Raw genomic sequence first — 19565 nt, forward strand, 5'->3', positions numbered from 1 at the left:
AGTCCTGACGGTAATTTTCGAATATATCTGCAGTGCTATGGTTGTGTTTTCTGAGCATTTTTTTGTGCTGGACTTTTTCCGCAAATAAACAATTTATGAGAGTGTATTATGTAAAAATACAGTGCAACCAGCCCCTCCACTCACTAACAGGTGGGGTCATGCACATGGATACGCCTACATATGTGTAACATGACCGTGTCTGCATGCATGAGTCAAGTTAAGTGACCACAAAACTGTATTTTTAAAGTTTTAGCACTAAACTGAACATGCAATGCAAGTTGTATGACTTCGGATGATATTACCTCTAGATTCAACAGAATTAGGAAGGTTAGGGTTCTGTGCGCCACCACAATCAAGTCTTCAGTGCATCGATCCGAGGACAGATGGATTTTTTGCTGCAGCCAAAGACCGACAGGGATTTGATGAAGCTCTTCTTTTTTCTGTACCTGGCATTTTCTTAATCGTGAGAAGATCTTCACCTGGGCCCGAGGCGTCGATATGCTAGCCGCAAATTGCTGGTGCTGTTTCCTATGTTCGTAGCTGTTTCCTATGTTCGTTTAAGGTTTAAGACGCGGTGTTTCTGCACACGAGCGCACATGTGCTCGCTATCAGGGCGGCTCGTTCACTTCTTGAGATGCGAGGCATTTAATGGCACAACGATATACGAGAGACCAGATAATGACGGGAAATAGAGGATACGTATCGCAAGGGTGCTGAGCTGTGGGCCAGGAAACGGCGGAATGCCGGCCACCGTTACCCCGTAGGAGTTGTTCCGTGGCTCGGGACACCCGCCGCCGTCCTGATCCGTGGAATAGGAAAAACAGTTTCCGTCTGCCGTCGGGGCAGCGCGTGGATTGGCTGCTATTCGGCCGCATTCGATCCATTCCCCACCCGCGCCACAGGCGAGGTCGCCGTGCCAAGGATCCCTGCCGGCATGCAAAGGAGCATCCCGAGATCTGGCTCATGGAGTTCCTGATGCAACCAGAGAAAAGGTATGCGCCAAACCTATCGATTTTGTTGACGTATTCACTGATTAGATCAGCGCTTCATTGCCATCGGAATTCCTAATGCAGCCCGTCAGTAGGAAAAAAAATTGTTGATCTGATATTCGTCAGTCCTCGATCCTTCTTCATTTTTGTCTGATTGTACCCATTTTGACGGAGGAGGCGGATGAAAGTGCGGCGCTGATGGATCTGCCGGCTTTCGGGACGGCGGGCTCTCTGTGGGAAGTGGATGAAGCGACGGCCCTTGAGCGAAGACCCGCGGATCTGTGAAGAAGAGACAGGGGTGCTGGCCGCAGGTGTTGGAGATGAAGCCACGAGCGCCGGGGGAGGGGGGAAGAGGGGAGGGGGGGCGGTCTGAACCGAAGAATACGTTATGAGTTTCTGCCTCTGACAATCGGCGTAAGAGTACAAATACTTGCATACAGCTATGAAATGGTGAACATCAGCGACTTACAAGTGTGGAATACGGTTTGGTGAAGCGTTGGAAAAAAAGTAGTTGGGCAATTTGTACAGCTATGCCTTGTTCTAATTTCACTGTATGTAAGCAGAACATAATTTCTGTGCAGTACATAAAAAATGCTTAATTGTTTGCACTGATAATTTGTAGGCCAAGCTGGGAGTGGAGAACACACGTTTGTGTCGTTCGGAGGGCCCTGCTCTGATTCGGTTGCCAAGATCAGAGGACAGTGGCTGGTACATCACAGAACTCCGACGGATCTGACGGCGCAAGGGGCGCCGGGCTCAGTTCATGGGTCGGATCAGTGGATCACGTGCCTGCAACAGCCCTCAGCAGGGACGCGCAGATCCGTGAGGAAGAAATAGGCCGGTCGGCGAGACGGGAGGGCTCGCTCCAGGTCTCCAAACTGTCCACCAGCAAGATGAATCTGCAAGCACCTGACTAGACTTGTGGACAAAGAGGTGCGTTGCTGAAAACAAATAACCCCGAATTTGTTGCAAAGAAATGTCGTAATGATTCATCTGGGTTTGCTTAGGGGGATAGTCTCTGTAAATTTAGACATGGATGATACTGAACCTATATAATTTGTCAGACGTCCATGAGTACAATAAATTCCCTGATGCATAAACTGCAGTGCAACGCTATATCGTGTTTTACAAGTGGGCCTAGTATTCTTCATCAAAAGTTATTGTAGAAACTGCAATGGTACTCCTCTTGTGCTGGAATCATCGCTATGTTACTTATGTCATTTTTGAGATATTATTGTTTACATCGATGAGATCCTCCGATCAGTACATCCAGCTAGCTTTAGGAATAAATCCAATAAGAATACAAGGATTGGAACCACTCCTTCCGCTAGGAATTGCTAATCGAACCAGTGATGAAGCAATCGCATTTTGTGTTTATAGTACCACCGTGGATTTTAATGTCGAAGGCATCTTAGATTAGAATGTAATATTTTCATAGGATTTTTTGCAGGAGTTTTTCTACACAATTTAGAGATCTTACAAATTGTCTTTTGTGTATTGAATGCATATTCACTCCCTCGAACAGTTGTAGAAGTCACATCATTGCAAATTCAAATGCACTTGATTCTTCTGAATTAAGAAAGTCATGGTATCTATATTTTATACTTTCTATTTTTGTCTTCATGCATTCTAGAATTCATGATTCCAAAATTTATGTTTCATCTGGAAATTTACTGATGAATTAAATGCCATGACGTGATCATATAGTCCTATATGTGCAAATCACGTATCTTCTACTAGTAGTTTAGATTGACGAGATTCTGGGTTTTAGGACTGCCAACCGGCTTAAAATAATTTTGCATGTATTAGGGCTTATTTTTGTAAAGGATGTTGTATTGCGCTGTGTGCGTAAACTATGTGGTTTGATAGGTTAATTTAACTAAATTTTGTGCTGTGCCAGCATTTGAAATTTTTTCAAGGTGAGGATTGGAGCAGCGGCACCGAACAGGACACCTTGGCACCTTGCCCCTCCCACGTGTCTGCCTTCGAGAAAGGGCCGATGGGTTTTGCGGAGAACCATTCTGAAAATGCTATTGTACCGATGCTTGGGACAAGTTTTGACTCGCTAGGAGAGACGTATGTTTTCTACAACCTCTATTCCTGGGAGAAAGGATCTGCAAATAAGATATGGGAAGAGGAGGTTGAATGTGGAGAGAATGAAATGTGTACAGAATTTGTGTGTGGACGTTCTGTAAGTCAGATTATATATACATCTTTTACTGTTCAATGGTTAATTTTTTAGTACGCTTATCTCATCACAACAACATGACCACATTTCAGGGTTCGTGTTGAGACAGTTTGAACATGAGCTCTTGTTGGTATGAGTGCCCTCGCGCTGGTGTTTTCGTTGGTGGTGAGATAGTTTGAAAGCTTTGAGTGGGTGTTTTCTGATTTATAATATGATGGGTGGCACGGTACCCAGGACTAAAGCACCAGGTAATGCATAGGTTGATTGGTAATGTTTTGTATTGATTTCTTAATAGGTGGTGATTTGTAGGAAGCGGTTGTTCTGGTCACGAGCACAGGTGAGTGTGGTATTTGGGCGGCTCGATATGTCATGGGGGTGCGTTGCATTGAATTCCTTTGCCATCTAGTGTCTTTGTTGTTTTATCTTCTTTCTTTCATCACCCAAGTAATTTTCTTTTGTGCTCAAGCATTCCCTGTTTTCGGAGGCTAAACATGTTGTGGCTTAATGATTACGCCGCTGAAATCCTTTGAGAACATGCTCTAACTATCACTTATCATTCATGCTTGTTAATTCAGATTTTCACTATTAATCGTAGCTCTTGATTATGTAGATGTAAGCTCACATTGTTTAATCTCCCCTCGTTTGTTGAGTTCTGTTATATGTTTAAATTGCAGGAAACATGTTGGAAGGTGACAAGAATAAAAGCAATGAGCCACTTCTCACCTGATGTGTTTAGTCTTTCGTTTTGGTATTTTGGAACTTCTCGGAATCAGGCTCTCCTCAGCTCATGATTTCAGGCTTTCATTTTGTGATTTTATGACTCATCGGTGTTCTTAATTACTACCTCATAAGTTCAATTGGCTAATACGGTTGGCATGAACATAGATTGTTGCTAAATTTCAGAGATGCACTGTCAGTTCAGCTTTTTGTGATTGCGGAACTGGTCGAAATAGTTTTATTTAGCTAGTTTAAAAAAATTATTTAGCTCATAGTTTTTCTACAGAGAAATGACCATGTTTATGACCAAGAAATGGTCGATTCAACATTTTGGATATTGCAGTTCTTTTTTTGGATATTTTCTTCTGCAGTTTACCTATAATCTTTTTCTGCCAAATTGTATTCAGTTTTCCTCTCCCAGCGGCAAGTTCAGCAGTTACCCCTCGTACCAAACAGGGAATGTAAAATGTTTACCAGTGTATGATTTTACAACAGTATATATTTGGGCCAAGGAAATTACTACTCCCTCCGTTCCTAAATACTTGTCTTTCTAGAGATTTCAACAAGTGACTACATACGGTACAAAATGAGTGAATCTACACTTTAAAATATGTCTACATACATCCGTATATTGAGTCCATTTGAAATGCCTAAAAAGACAAGTATTTGGGAACGGAGGGAGTAGCAGAAAGCATAACCATTGTAAAAATTGTCTGGGTTGTCAAACGGGGCCTAAGTGATGAGTTTTTGTTTAACATGCAACGTGTAGCTTGTAGGAGAAAGCATTGGCTCAGAACGTGATTGGCCTCGCTTAATGTGACGACCCATGACTGTATGGGAGCCGGCTCAGAACGTGAGAGGATTCTAGACCGGATGTAGCTGTAATGGCAGGGCTGCAATAATTATCTGATCAGCGTGGGCCACTCGAACTGTGCTTATTAATATACTCTGCCACATACATGCAGAAATACGAGTGGCAGTGTGAATCTCAGAGGGAACGAACATCTCAGATAACATGAGCATTTGTGCTCGGGAGCATAATAGCACTTTCGGAAAGTCGAGCCAAACTGAAAAGCTGAATAAAATAAAATAAATCTAAAATCCAAAACGCATATAAAAAAAATCTCGACGGAGCGCCAACACGCGACACATGAAGGTGGCTGAGAGTGCACTCTCGGTGCAAGTGACCCTTGCAGGAGCCCCACGACGAGTACGCCTCAGCTAGTTGCTCTCCCGACAAAGGCGCTTCTACTGTTCCGCGCGTAGGACGCGAGCGAGCATACGCGTAACATCCAGCTCCCTCCACTAAGTACAAGTGGCCGGCACAAATAGCTCATGATTGGTTTTGGGAAAGTTCTAGAACGTTTCCAAACTGTTTTTTTTCTTTTTTTCCTTAATTCTTTCGGTGTTTAATCCTTTTATCCTTTATCTTTTAATTTTAGTTTTTCTTTATTTTATGATTTTAATTTTTGTTTTCATTTTTTATTTTTCTTTATCTTTTACTATCCTTTTTATATTTTTAATTTTCTAAAAATTTCAACAACATTTTTTACAAATTCGTGATTTTTTTTCAATCATGAATTTTTCTAAAAACATTGTGAAGAATATATTGATTCACTTTTCTTATGAATCGGTGATCTATTTATTATTAAGGGGACTTTTTTCAAATTCATTAAGATTTTTTTATTTGACAAACATTTCTTCAATTCACGATCATTTTCTTTACAAATTTTTCAACATTTTAAAAAATCAATTCTGCTAACGAGTGAATATTTTATCTAATCAATGACCATTTTTCTGCATCAGCAAAATTTTCTGAAATTGGAGAATAATTTTTGACTTGATGAACATTTTCTTTAATCTCACACAATTTTTCGAATACGCTAATTCCTGAATGTGCGAATGTTATTGTCCATTTTCCATGGACCTCATTTTTAATTATTATTTTTTAATATATTTAAAGTCATCAAATGCATGGAAATTTTTTCATTAGCGAACATTTTATTTAATCCATGAACCTCATTTTTAGTTCCTGAATGCGCAAATGTTATTTTAAAATCATAAACTTTTTTTAATTCCACGAACATTTTATAGTTTCTGGAAGATTTTTCTAAATTTATGTTTTTTTTAATAATTGAACTTTTTTGAAATTATGAATTATTTCAGTAAGAAAAATAAGAACATGGAAGGAAAAACAATAAACAAATATAAAAGAAACGAAACAAAAGGGTGTCTTGTTTCTGACTCGCTGAAAGGGCGAGTGGGAGGCCACAGCCTCTTTATTCTATTTTTTATGTTTTCTCTTTTTTTTGCTTTAAAATATTATGTATGTAATATAAATCTTTGCAAAACATATTTGGAAAATGTTGAACAGGTCTTTCCAACAGGTTGAACAAGCATTTGGAATATGTTCAAAGTGTAAAGAAGAAATTATTGAAGATGTATAAAAACAATGATGCTAATCAAGCATTTGAAAGACATGTTTAACAAGTATTTGAAATATGTTAATCAAGGGTTCAGAAAATGTTGAACGTGTATAGAAAAATTGTTGATCGTGTATTAAAAAATGTTGATTTTTTGAATCATGTATATAAAAATGTTAATGAAGATTTTGTAAAAACAATGTTGAAGAAGTATTTGAAAAATGTTAATGAGGCATTCGAGGAATGTTAAATATATATAGGAAAAATATTTACCATGTATTAGAATATGATGAAAGAAAATCATCATTTATATGAAATTCGTTATCAAGCATTTGACAAAAAAGTTGAAAAATTGTTTGAATAATGTTAATAAAGCGTTTGAAAAATGTAAAATGTATATAGAAAAAAAGGTCAACATGTATTCAAAAAATATTAGTCCTTTTATTTGAAAACTCTTACAAAAAAATTTGACCATGTATTCAGAAAATGTTAATCTTATATTTGAAAAATGTTAATAAATTGTTTTAAAAAGTTTGAAATTATTTAGGGAAAACATATTAATCATATTATTAAAATGGTTATTTTGTGATGAACAAAATGTTAAAAGTGTATTAGAAAAATATTTTTGACATATACGAAAAAGTTCGAGTGAAACATAAAAAAATACAATAAGAAAAAGTAAAACTAGAAAGGAGAAGAAAAAATAAAACCAAATAAAAAAGAAACCAGAAAATTAATAAATATGAAAATGAGAAAGAAAGAAAAAATCGAAGAAAATAGCTAAAAAGGAAAAAACCTAAGGAAAACCTTGAAAGAAAATGATAGAATAACAACGAAAAAGAAAAGAAAAAATCAAATGAAAACAGAGATAAATGGAGATAAACCGGTGAGAAAAGCCTTAAGAAAGGAGAAGAAAACAATTGAAACCCCACTTAAATAGTCCCCCCCCCTCTAGTTAATCACCAACCTTAGCCTAGATAAGTGGCTTGTAGTGCTCCTATCAACCTGAAGACCATGATTTGATTCGCCACCACACTTTGTTTTCATTTTGCTTTTTCCTTAATCCTTAACTGTATGCTTGAATGGGCTGGCCCGATTATGGTTTACCCTTCAGCGAGATATCCATCCAACTCGCTGAAGGCGAGATATAGATGCCGCGAGCCACTTTTACTATTCCGCGCACTGGTCTCGCGCTAGCATACACATGTGTACCCCTCGGCTCCGTCCGTTGCGTAAAAGTGGTTCGGCCCAACTAGCTCATGTCTGGTTTCCGGAAGGTCCTTCCCCAACGGTTTTTTCTTCTTTTTCTTTCTTTCAGTTTTCTCCCTTTTTTCTTTTTCTTTTATGTTTTTTCATTTTTCATTTTATTTTTTCCTTTATGTTTTAATTCAGTTTTCCTTTTTTGTTTTTATTTTAAATGCAAACAAAGTTTGATACTTTTAAACGCAGACAATGTTTGAAATATTTTAAACGCAAAGAATGTTTGAAACTTTTGACAATTCTCCTTGTCACGTCGAGCATTGCTGCCATTGGCCTTGGCCTTCGGGGCTAGCGTCGTAGGGAGAAGGACCAAGCGCCAAGGTGCCGATACCTTTTGTCGAGGACCCATTCAATCACACTTGCATGTTGCGCTTCATGCAGCTTTTTGCTGGACAACCGCCACCGCTGGATCCCAAATGGAGTGTTGGTGACGACTTCCGCCTGGTGGATCCTTGGCGGGACGGCTCCCACATTGGAGCTCCAGCATCCTCAAGGAACTATGGACTGCAACCGGGAGGGCTCTCTCCTCCTCGTCAGAACCGACAGCGAGCTCCCCGTCGATAGTTTTAGGTCGACCAAACTTAGGTTCACAGCTAGCCATGCTGGAGACGACCGGAAATGATGGAAAGGGATAGAGTGGAGTGAACTAAAACTGAAGTAGAGTGACACAAATAGCTAGGGTTTTATTCAAGGTGGGGAATGGGACAAGATTGTGTGAGGTCGAGATAGGTCTGTCCAACATGGGGAACGTGCCCGGGTGAGTTCAAGCGACCACATATCCACCCCACGTATGGGCTCTTTGATGATGTTTTTGGATTCACACGATGCTCGAGCTGTCTGTGTGAGCGTCTAGGGAAAAGTGGGGTGCGGTTGCAGATGCTCTGAGGCGGCGCCATGACAACTTGTGGATTGGAACAGTAAAATCGATGAACCATCATCAACTAGCCGGCACTGTTGTGCGGTTATGCTACTCTAGCTGCATCTGCCCACTTCCAATCTGGGCTCAAACAAAACACTAAAGTCTCATGCAGAAGTCCTTCCCCTAGCTAGGCTAGGGTTCCCCTTCTCCCCTGGCGACTTGCTAGGGTTCCCAAAAATCCACCCAACCCATACCAATTTCTCACGCTAGATCACTCATGTAGCGACCCTAGCGTGATTCCATCAAACTCCAGCGCCCGTAGGAGTGTCGGCATGTCTGAGGAGAGAGTAGATCCCCCCCCCCCCCGCCGCAGGTCCTTCTGCGGCTGGCGGCGATGGAGGTGAAAACGCATCTGATTACAAGGCGAATTTGGAGGACAGATTTGAAGGCCTGAAGTTGCATGGTGAAGAAGAAGAAGAGCTAGATCTATCCGGCGAAGTTGATGAACTAATCAGGGACACAAGGTGGATAGCGATATTTAGGGTTCATACCCAAAAACCCTTTAGCCATGTAGCCCTGTGCAAAACGATGAGAAACGCCTGGACCCCAGCGCAGGGTGTGACGTTCAAAACTATGAACCCTAATCTCTTCTTGGCGCAGTTTATGTGTTTGGGAGACTAGAATCGGATCATGAATGGTGGCCCGTGGTTGTTCAGGGATTCAGCAGTGCTAATGGAGGAGTATGACGGTATCACGAACATCAATGATTATAAACTGGATAGGATTTCGGTCTGGTCAAGGATTATCGGGATCCCAGATGGGCTGATGAAGAAGAGAGAAGTAGCTGAAAAGATAGCTAAAAAGGTCGGAGTCCCACCGATCAAAGTGGTAGTTAATGAAGGCCAATTAAACCCCACAAAGTATTTGCGGGCAAGGGTGTTTGTAATGCTAAATACACCACTAGTCCGCTTTGTGCCCCTGACTCTCAAGGAACTAAAGAAGTATCCCGTTGAGTACAAAAAGTTGCCTGATTTTTCTGTTATTTGGTGACTGAATGCGGAGATGGAATACATGCGGAGGAAGAATGTGAGTGGGGGGAATGGCTCGTGACAAAGTTTGAGGCTCAGTCTGGTGGTGGAGTCCGAGGTGGTTTTGGTCGAGGCGGTACAGCATGGAGAGGAGGAGGAGCGGGGAGGGGAAGAGGAAACCCCTGTGACCCAAACCCAGAAGAAGGAAGAGAGATGAATCTGGGCAGAGGTACGAGGCAGGGCGTGTGATACGTCTCCAACGTATCTATAATTTTTGATTGCTCCATGCTACTTTATCTACTGTTTTAGGCAATATTGGGCTTTATTATCCACTTTTATATTATTTTTTGGGACTAACCTATTAATCGGAGGCCCAGCACAGATTTGTTGTTTTATGCCTATTTCAGTGTTTCAAGGAAAAGGAATATCAGACGGAGTCAAAACGGAACGAAATCAACTGGAGAAGTTATTTTTGAAAGGAAAGCAACCCAGGGAACTTGAAGTGCACGTCAGGGGAGATACAGGCTGCCCACGAGAGTGGGGGGGCGCCCCCCCTGCCTCGTGGGGCCCCCGTAGCTCCACCGATGTACTCCCTGCACCCATATATACTTACAGAACAGAAGATAGATCGGGAGTTCCGCCGCTGCAAGCCTCTGTAGCCACCAAAAACTAATTGAGACCCTATTCCGGCACCCTGCCGGAGGGGGATCCCATCACCGGAGGCCATCTTCATCATCCCGGAGCTATCCATGACGAGGAGGGAGTAGTTTACCCTCGGGGCTGAGGGTATGTACCAGTAGCTATGTGTTTGATCTCTCTCTCGTGTTCCTCTATGGCACGATCTTGATGTATCCCGAGCTTTGCTATTGTAGTTGGATCTTATGATGTTTCTCCCCCTCTACTCTCTTGTGATGAATTGAGTTTCCCCTTTGAAGTTATCTTATCGGATTGAGTCTTTTATGAGAACACTTGATGTATGTCTTGCGATCCACTTGATGTATGTTTTGGTGATCAACTTGCGGGTTTCGTGACATTGGGAACCTATGCATAGGGGTTGGCACACGTTCTTGACTCTCCGGTAGTGGCTTTGGGGCACTCTTTGAAGTACTTTTATGTTGGTTGGATGAATCTGAGATTGTGTGATGCATATCGTATAATCATGCCCATGGATACTTGAGGTGACAATGGAGTATCTAGGTGACATTAGGGTTTTGGTTGATTTGTGTCTTAAGGTGTTATTCTAGTATGAACTCTATGATGGATTGAATGGAAAGAATAGCTTCATATTATTTTACTACGAACTCTTGAATAGATAGAACAGAAAGAATAACTTTGAGGTGGTTTCGTACCCTACCATAATCTCTATGTTTGTACTCTGCTATTAGTGTCTTTGGAGTGACTCTTTGTTGCATGTTGAGGGCTTGTTATATGATCTATCTATGTTATTATTGTTGAGAGAACTTGCACTAGTGAAAGTATGAACCCTAGGCCTTGTTTCCTATCATTGCAATACCGTTTACGCTCACTTTTATCGCTAGTTACCTTGCTGTTTTTATTATTTCAGATTACAAAAACCTTTATCTACCATATATTTTGCACTTGTATCTTCATCTCTTCGCCGAACTAGTGCACCTATACAATTTACCATTGTATTGGGTGTGTTGGGGACACAAGAGACTCTTTGTTATTTGGTTGCAGGGTTGCTTGAGAGAGACCATCTTCATCCTACGCCTCCTACGGATTGATAAACCTTAGGTCATCCACTTGAGGGAAATTTGCTACTGTCCTACAAACCTGTGCACTTGCAGGCCCAACAACGTCTACAAGAAGAAGGTTGTGTAGTAGACATCAAGCTCTTTTCTGGCGCCGTTGCCGGGGAGGCTCGGTAAGTGAAGGTATATCTGTAGATCTTGCAATCGAATCTTTTTGTTTCTTGTTTTAGCACCAGTTTAGTTTATAAAAGAAAATTACAAAAAATGGAGTTGAGTTTGTCTCATACGCTTCGTCTTTTTAATATCTTTCGTGAGTATGATGGAAAGGAAAATTGTGCTCAAGTGCTAGAAGAAGAATTACATAGAATGTTTGGCATGAAATATGTGAATGATGAGCATGATTGCAATGTTGTTAGTACGAATTCTTTGAATATCCATGATGCTAATGATGATTGCACTAGTTATGATGAAAATATCTCTTATGAGCATGTCAACTTTTGTGGAGTGCATGTTTGCATGAACACACCAAATAGAGAAGATATTTATTGCAAGAGCCATAAGTACTTAGAAACCAAATTGTTGCAAGAAGAGCTAGATGAATGTGCTGAAAGATTCAATATTTTTCGCGCTCCTTGTGAACTTTGCAATGAACATGGTCATTTAAAGCTCCAATGCTATTTGTTTCATGATCAAGTCGTGTCCAAATATTGTGATAATTTGATTACCCTTGAGCATCATAAAGAGCTTAGCCTTCTTTTGGGTTATGAAGAAATGAAACGTATAACTGAGGGTATTCCAAAATTTAATCTTGATAAAATTCTTGATTTTGATCTAGAGAAAATTTATATGTATTGTGCGGAGAATTGCATTGAAAATCCTTATATTGCCAATTACCTAAAGAAAAGAAAGCAAATGGAAGATGAAGAAAACACTAATGAAAGGGAAGAGACTTCCCAATATCCTCCTATTATTTCTTATGATGAATCAGGTAATGAGGAAGAGCTTTCTATTCAACCAATCTCGTCAAGAAGGAGCTCAAAGAGGAAGGTTGAACCTACACATAATGTGAAGAAGAAAAAGAAAAGAAGGAGCAACAAAGGTAGAAAGGTATCCCTCCCAAATAATGTTTCTCCTACTACTCATTGTGATGATGATAATTGCTTTACTATTGGTGCTATCCATATTTTTAATGATGAGAGTGATTATGCTTATGATATGAAAAGGCCCAAGCTTGGGGAAGCTATGTTTAATGAGTATGAAATATTTGAGAATATATTTGCTGAAATTAATGCTTGTACCAAGCTTGGGGATGCTACGTTTAGTGAAGATGATATTTTTAGCATTCCAAGTTTTGATATGCAAAGTTGTTATGATGATAGCATGCCTCCTACCTATGATGATTATATTGATGAAAGTGGGTTTGGAAGAGTGTCAACTTTAGGAAGTAGTGATCCCATTATTTTGGAGGGTGTTGAATCTTATTGTTATGAATATAAAAGTGGACTTGGAAGAGTGTCAACTTTATTTAGTGATTCCACTAATATTGGGAGAGGTTTCAATTGATTATGATGAGAACGAAGTTGCTACTTATGATGATTATTGTGATGAAACTTATGCTATAAAAAGTAGTGATGATTATATTTACAAACCTTTTCATGATTATGATTACCCTTTTTCTGAACATTACTCTTTTAATGTGGAAACAACTTTTAGTGTTCAAGTCTCTTATGATACTCCCACTATTCCGAATGAGAAGAATTTTGCTTATGTGGAGAGTAGTAAATTTTCTATGCTTGTAGATCATGAAAAGAATGCCTTAGGTGATGGTTATATTGTTGAATTCATTCATGATGCTACTAAAAATTATTATGAGAGAGGAACATATGCTTGTAGGAATTGCAATAATGTCAAGTTGACTCTCTATTTGCTTAAAGTTTTGAAGCTATGCTTGTTTTACCTTCCTATGCTTGTTGATTATTGTTCCCCTAAGTTGTTTGCTCACAAAATCCCTATGCATAGGAAGTGGGTTAGACTTAAATGTGCTAGTCATATGCTTCATGATGCTCCCGTTATGTTTCAATTCTTATCTTTTATGTGAGCATCATTGTCATCATCATGCCTAGCTAAAAAGGCATTAAAAAAAGCGTTTGTTGGGAGACAACCCAATATTTATCCTTACTGTTTTTATGTGTCCACGTGATTATGCTACTGTAGTAATCATGTTTTATAGCTTTTGTTTCAATAAAGTGCCAAGTAGAACCTTTGGGAAGACTTGGGTGAAGTTTATGTGATCTTGCTGTGAAAAACAGAAACTTTAGCGCTCACGATATTAGCTGCCATTTTTTACTGGAGAGTGATTTTAGGTTGATTCTTTCTTCATATGATTAATATACAAATTTCTCAGGTCCAGCAATTTATTTCATAATTTTTGGGATTCCATAGGTACACGTTTGATACAGATTACTACAGACTATTCTGTTTTTGACAGATTCTGTTTTGTATGTGTTGTTTGCTTATTTTGATGCATCTATGAGTAGTATTAAGTGGTATCAACCATAGAGAAGTTAGAATAAAGTAGATATTACACCAATATGAATTTAGAATGAGTTCATTACAGTACCTAAGTGGTGGTTTTATTTTCTTATACTAACGGAGCTTACGAGTTTTGTGTTGAGTTTTGTGTGGTTGAACTTTTCAAGTTTTGGGTACAGATTCGATGGACTATGGAATAAGGAGTGGTAAGAGCCTAAGCTTGGGGATGCCCAAGGCACCCCAAGGTAATATTCAATGACAACCAAGAGCCTAAGCTTGGGGATGCCCCAGAAGGCATCCCCTCTTTCGTCTTCGTTCATCGGTAACTTTACTTGGAGCTATATTTTTATTCACCACATGATATGTGTTTTGCTTGGAGCGTCATTTTATTTTGTTAGTTTTTTTCTTGCTGTTAGTTATAATAATGTTTTGCATCTTTAGTTTCAATAAAAAAGTCAAGGATAGCCTTTGCCATGCTTATTTTGCTTGTATACATGTTGCTGTTTGAAAACAGAAAGTTTACCGCTGTTGCAAAAATTCCCTAGAAAAGTCAGAGAATGGTATAACACTGAATATTTTTGCATATTAAGCTCTGATAAATGTATTACAGTGGGAATTTTAGTTCATAATTTTTGGAGTCAGGGAAGTATTGATACTCTTGCATTCTTTACAGACTGTACTGTTTTGGCAGATTGCTGATTATGGTTGCATTGTTTGCATATGTTTACTTGCTTAATGATTCTATTTGAGGATAGGAGTATTAAATATACAGAGGCATTTAGTATGCAATGTTGAATAATAATTTTAGTGATTTGTTACAGTAGAAAATGATAAGGTTTTGCATTGGTTTATACTAACCTATCTCACGAGTTCTTGTTGAGTTTGTTGTGAATGAAGCTTTTGATAAAAAGAGAAACCATGATATGAGAGAAATTAAGGAGACACAAAAGTTCAAGCTTTGGTATGCCAAAGGCACACCAAGATAATATTTCAATAAGTCTCAAGCATCTAAGCTTGGGGATGCCCCGGTAGGCATCCCACCTTTCTTCTTCAACAACTTTCGGTTAGTATCGGTTGAGCCTAAGTTTTTGCTTCTTCACATGAGTTGTGCTATCATTGCAATGTAGTTTTCTTTAGCTTTGCTTGCTGTTTGAATAAAGTATCAAGATCTGAAATTATTAAATGGGAGAGTCTTCACATAGTTGCATAATTATTCGACTACTCATTGATCTTCACTTATATCTTTCGGAGTAGTTTGTCATTTGCTCTAGTGCTTTACTTATATCTTTTAGAGAATGGTGGTAGTTTTATTTTGAAGAAATATCTGAACTCTCATGCTTAACTTATATTATTTTGAGAGTCGTTAATAGCATGGTAATTTGCTTAATATTAATCTACTTGGTATTCAAGATATGTGAAACTTTCTTTTGAGTGCGTTGAATACTAAGATAAGTTTGATGCTTGATAATTGTTTTGAGATATGGAGGTGATAATATTAAAGTCATGCTAGTTGGGTGATTATGAATTTAAAGAAAGCTTGTGTTGAAGTTAGCAAGTCCCGTAGCATGCACGTATGGTTAAACTTGTGTAACAAATTTGAAACATGAAGTGTACCTGGCTTGTGCATCCTTATGAGTGGCGGTCGGGGACGAGCGATGGTCTTTTCCTACCAATCTATCCCCCTAGGAGCATGCACGTAGTACTTGATTTTTGATAACTTCTAAATCTTTGCAATAAGTATATGAGTTCTTTTGACTAATATTGAGTCCATGGATTATACGCACTCTCACCTTTCCGCCTTTGCTAGCCTCTCTAATACCGCGCACTTTTTGCCGGTATCATACACCCACCATATACCTTCCTCAAAAAAACCACCATACCTACCTATTATGGCATTTCCATAGCCATTCCGAGATATATTGCCATGCAACTTTCCACCATTCCGTTCATATGACATACATTACTTTTGTCATATTGCTTTTTGCATGAACTTGTAGTTGACATTGTATTTGTGGCAAGGCCGCCTTCATAATTTTCATACATGTCGCTCTTGATTCATTGCATATCCCGGTACACCGCCGGAGGCATTCATATAGAGTCATATTTTGTTCTAAGTATCGAGTTGTAATTGTTGAGTTGTAAGAAAAATAAAAGTGTGATGATCATCATTATTAGAGCATTGTCCCAGTGAGGAAAGGATGATGGAGACTATGATTCCCCCATAAGTCGGGATGAGACTCCGGACGAAAAAAAAGGGTGGCCATAAAAAAAGAAGAGAAAAGGCCCAAATAAAAAAAAGAGAAAAAGAGAGAAGGGACAATGCTACTATCCTTTTACCACACTTGTGCTTCAAAGTAGCACCATGATCTTCATAATAAGAGAGTCTCATATGTTGTCACTCTCATATACTAGTGGGAATTCTTCATTATAGAACTTGGCTTGTATATTCCAATGATGGGCTTCCTCAAAAGTGCCCTAGGTCTTTGTGAGCAAGCAAGTTGGATGCATACCCACTTAGTTTCTTTTGTTGAGCTTTCATATACTTATAGCTCTAGTGCATCTGTTGCATGGCAATCCCTACTCACTCACATTGATATCTATTGGTGGGCATCTCCATAGCCCGTTGATACGCCTAGTTGATGTGAGACTATCTTCTCCTTTTTGTCTTCTCCACACAATCCCCATCATCATATTCTATTCCACCCATAGTGCTATATCCATGGCTCACTCTCATGTATTGCGTGAAGGTTGAAAAAGTTTGAGATTATTTAAGTATGAAACAATTGCTTGGCTTGTCATCGGGGGTATAGAAGTTGGGAACATCTTTGTGTGACGAAAATGAAGCATAGCCTAACTATATGATTTTGTAGGGATGAACTTTCTTTTGCCATGCTATTTTGAGAAGACATGATTGCTTTGATTAGTATGCTTGAAGTATTATTATTTTTATGTCAATATGAACTTTTGTCTTGAATCTTTCGGATCTGAATATTCATGCCAAAATTAAGAAGATTTACATTGAAATTATGCCAAAGTATCACTCCGCATCAAAAATTCTTTTTTATCATTTACCTACTCGAGGACGAGCAGGAATTAAGCTTGGGGATGCTTGATACGTCTCCAACGTATCTATAATTTTTGATTGCTCCATGCTACTTTATCTACTGTTTTAGGCAATTTGGGCTTTATTATCCACTTTTATATTTTTTTGGGGACTAACCTATTAACCGGAGGCCCAACCCAAATTTGCTTTTTATGCCTATTTCAGTGTTTCGAGGAAAAGGAATATCACAGGGAGTCAAAACGGAACGAAATCAACTGGAGAAGTTATTTTTGGAAGGAAAGCAACCCAGGGAACTTGGAGTGCACGTCAGGGGAGATACGGGCTGCCCACGAGGGTGGGGCGCGCCCCTGCCTCGTGGGGCCCCCGTAGCTCCACCGACGTACCCCCTGCACCCATATATACTCTTGTACCCTAAAACTTCCAGAACAGAAGATAGATCGAGAGTTCCACCGCCGCAAGCCTCTATAGCCACCAAAACCCAATCGGGACCCTGTTCCGGCACCCTGCCGGAGGGGGATCTCATCACCGGAGGCCATCTTCATCATCCCGGCACTATCCATGACGAGGAGGGAGTAGTTCACCCTCGGGGCTGAGGGTATGTACCAGTAGCTATGTGTTTGATCTCTCTCTCGTGTTCTCTCTCGTGTTTCTCTATGGCACGATCTTGATGTATCCCGAGCTTTGCTATTGTAGTTGGATCTTATGATGTTTCTCCCCCTCTACTCTCTTGTGATGAATTGAGTTTCCCCTTTGAAGTTATCTTATCGGATTGAGTCTTTTATGAGAACACTTGATGTATGTCTTGCGATCCACTTGATGTATGTTTTGGTGATCAACTTGCGGGTTTCGTGACATTGGGAACCTATGCATAGGGGTTGGCACACGTTCTTGACTCTCCAGTAGTGGCTTTGGGGCACGCTTTGAAGTACTTTTATGTTGGTTGGATGAATCTGAGATTGTGTGATGCATATCGTATAATCATGCCCATGGATACTTGAGGTGACAATGGAGTATCTAGGTGACATTAGGGTTTTGGTTGATTTGTGTCTTAAGGTGTTATTCTAGTATGAACTCTATGATGGATTGAGCGGAAAGAATAGCTTCATGTTATTTTACTACGAACTCTTGAATAGATAGAACAGAAAGGATAACTTTGAGGTGGTTTCGTACCCTACCATAATCTCTATGTTTGTTCTCCGCTATTAGTGTCTTTGGAGTGACTCTTTGTTGCATATTGAGGGCTTGTTATATGATCTATCTATGTTATTATTGTTGAGAGAACTTGCACTAGTGAAAGTATGAACCCTAGGCCTTGTTTCCTATCATTGCAATACCATTTACGCTCACTTTTATCGCTAGTTACCTTGCTGTTTTTATTATTTCATATTATATAAACCTTTATCTACCATCTATTTTGCACTTGTATCTTCATCTCTTCGCCGAACTAGTTCACCTATACAATTTACCATTATATTGGGTGTGTTGGGGACACAAGAGACTCTTTGTTATTTGGTTGCAGGGTTGCTTGAGAGAGACCATCTTCATCCTACGCCTCCTACGGATTGATAAACCTTAGGTCATCCACTTGAGGGAAATTTGCTGCTGTCCTACAAACCTGTGCACTTGCAGGCCCAACAACGTCTACAAGAAGAAGGTTGTGTAGTAAACATCAGCGTGCCAATGCCAACAACAAGGAAAAGACTTGTTGGGTCGGATGGCACTTTCATAAAACATAACGAGTAGCCATCTTCCTCAACAGGTGTCGTGGCTGAGCGAGTTTTGCAGCTAGAAGGAGCACCCAGTGTTCCGGTGGACAAGAGCTTGATGACTACACCATAGAAGGTGCATGATCCAAAGAGACAGAGAACTGAGGAAGGGGAAATTATGACCTCAACAATAGGAAACAAGGATACTGAAATGGGATCGGCGACCCCTCGCGAAGGGGATCGCCGACCCCTCGCGAAGGGGATCGCCGGGCATAATGAAAACCCTCTGTTGGAACTGCCGTGGGATGGCCAGTACCACGGCAGTTAGAGCGCTTCTGGACATTCAGAAGCAATGGGGCCCGGATGTGATCTTCCTGTCTGAGACACATCCAAATAAAACAAAGGCAGAAAAATTGATGAGGAAACTGCGGATGGATAGGATTTAAGTTTATGAAAGTGACGGTGCTAGCGGAGGGTTGTTGTTAACTTGGCGCAGCCCGGTTGTGATACAAGCCCTGAGTATACAGAAAAATTGCATTAATGTGGCTATAGATGGCCCTGGAGAAGCTATGTGGAGATTGACTGGGTTCTATGGTGAGCCCAAGTGGGAAGACAAACATCTATCTTGGGAGTACTTGAGATCTTTAAGGCCGCAGATGAATGGCCCATGGGTGGTCCTTGGGGATTTTAATGATATCTTATACTCCCATGAGAAAGAAGGAGGGGCTCCACGCCCAAATCAAATGATGCAAAATTTCAGAGATGCGCTCGTGGATTGCCAGCTAGAGGACATGGGATATAAGGGCGAAATTTTTACTTGGAGAAGGAGGAGACTGAGGGAAAGATTAGACAAAGGTGTACGTAATGGAGCGTTCCATGCACTTTTTCCAAATGCAACTATCACCAATGTTGAACACTCTAAATCGGACCATCTTCCTTTGGTCCTGGACTCGGAAGGTGATAGTAATGATGTCCAACGTCCTCCTGACGGAACCCGTCGCTTTGAGGCAAGATGACTGCAGGAAAATGATGTTACGGAGCGGGTCACTGATGCCTGGGAGAACACGAGTGAACAGGACTCGTTCGC

The 19565-nt window shown here is 40.1% G+C and overlaps 1 long non-coding RNA gene across 5 annotated transcripts; it reads left to right on the top strand.

Annotated features, from left to right (window-relative positions):
- Nucleotides 1–735: 735 nt before the first annotated feature.
- LOC119278326 lies at nucleotides 736–4252 on the top strand. Of its 5 annotated transcripts, none has more exons than XR_005137698.1 (5): nucleotides 736–992; nucleotides 1612–1922; nucleotides 2890–3180; nucleotides 3270–3552; nucleotides 3852–4252. It is a non-coding gene; the product is annotated as an uncharacterized LOC119278326 (long non-coding RNA). The 5 variants fall into 5 exon arrangements; XR_005137697.1 differs by having other exon boundaries at nucleotides 739–992; nucleotides 3270–3425; XR_005137696.1 differs by having other exon boundaries at nucleotides 738–992; nucleotides 3270–4252.
- Nucleotides 4253–19565: the final 15313 nt, after the last annotated feature.

Source organism: Triticum dicoccoides, chromosome 3B (assembly GCF_002162155.2).
Source record: "Triticum dicoccoides isolate Atlit2015 ecotype Zavitan chromosome 3B, WEW_v2.0, whole genome shotgun sequence".
NCBI classification, from domain to species: domain Eukaryota; kingdom Viridiplantae; phylum Streptophyta; class Magnoliopsida; order Poales; family Poaceae; genus Triticum; species Triticum dicoccoides.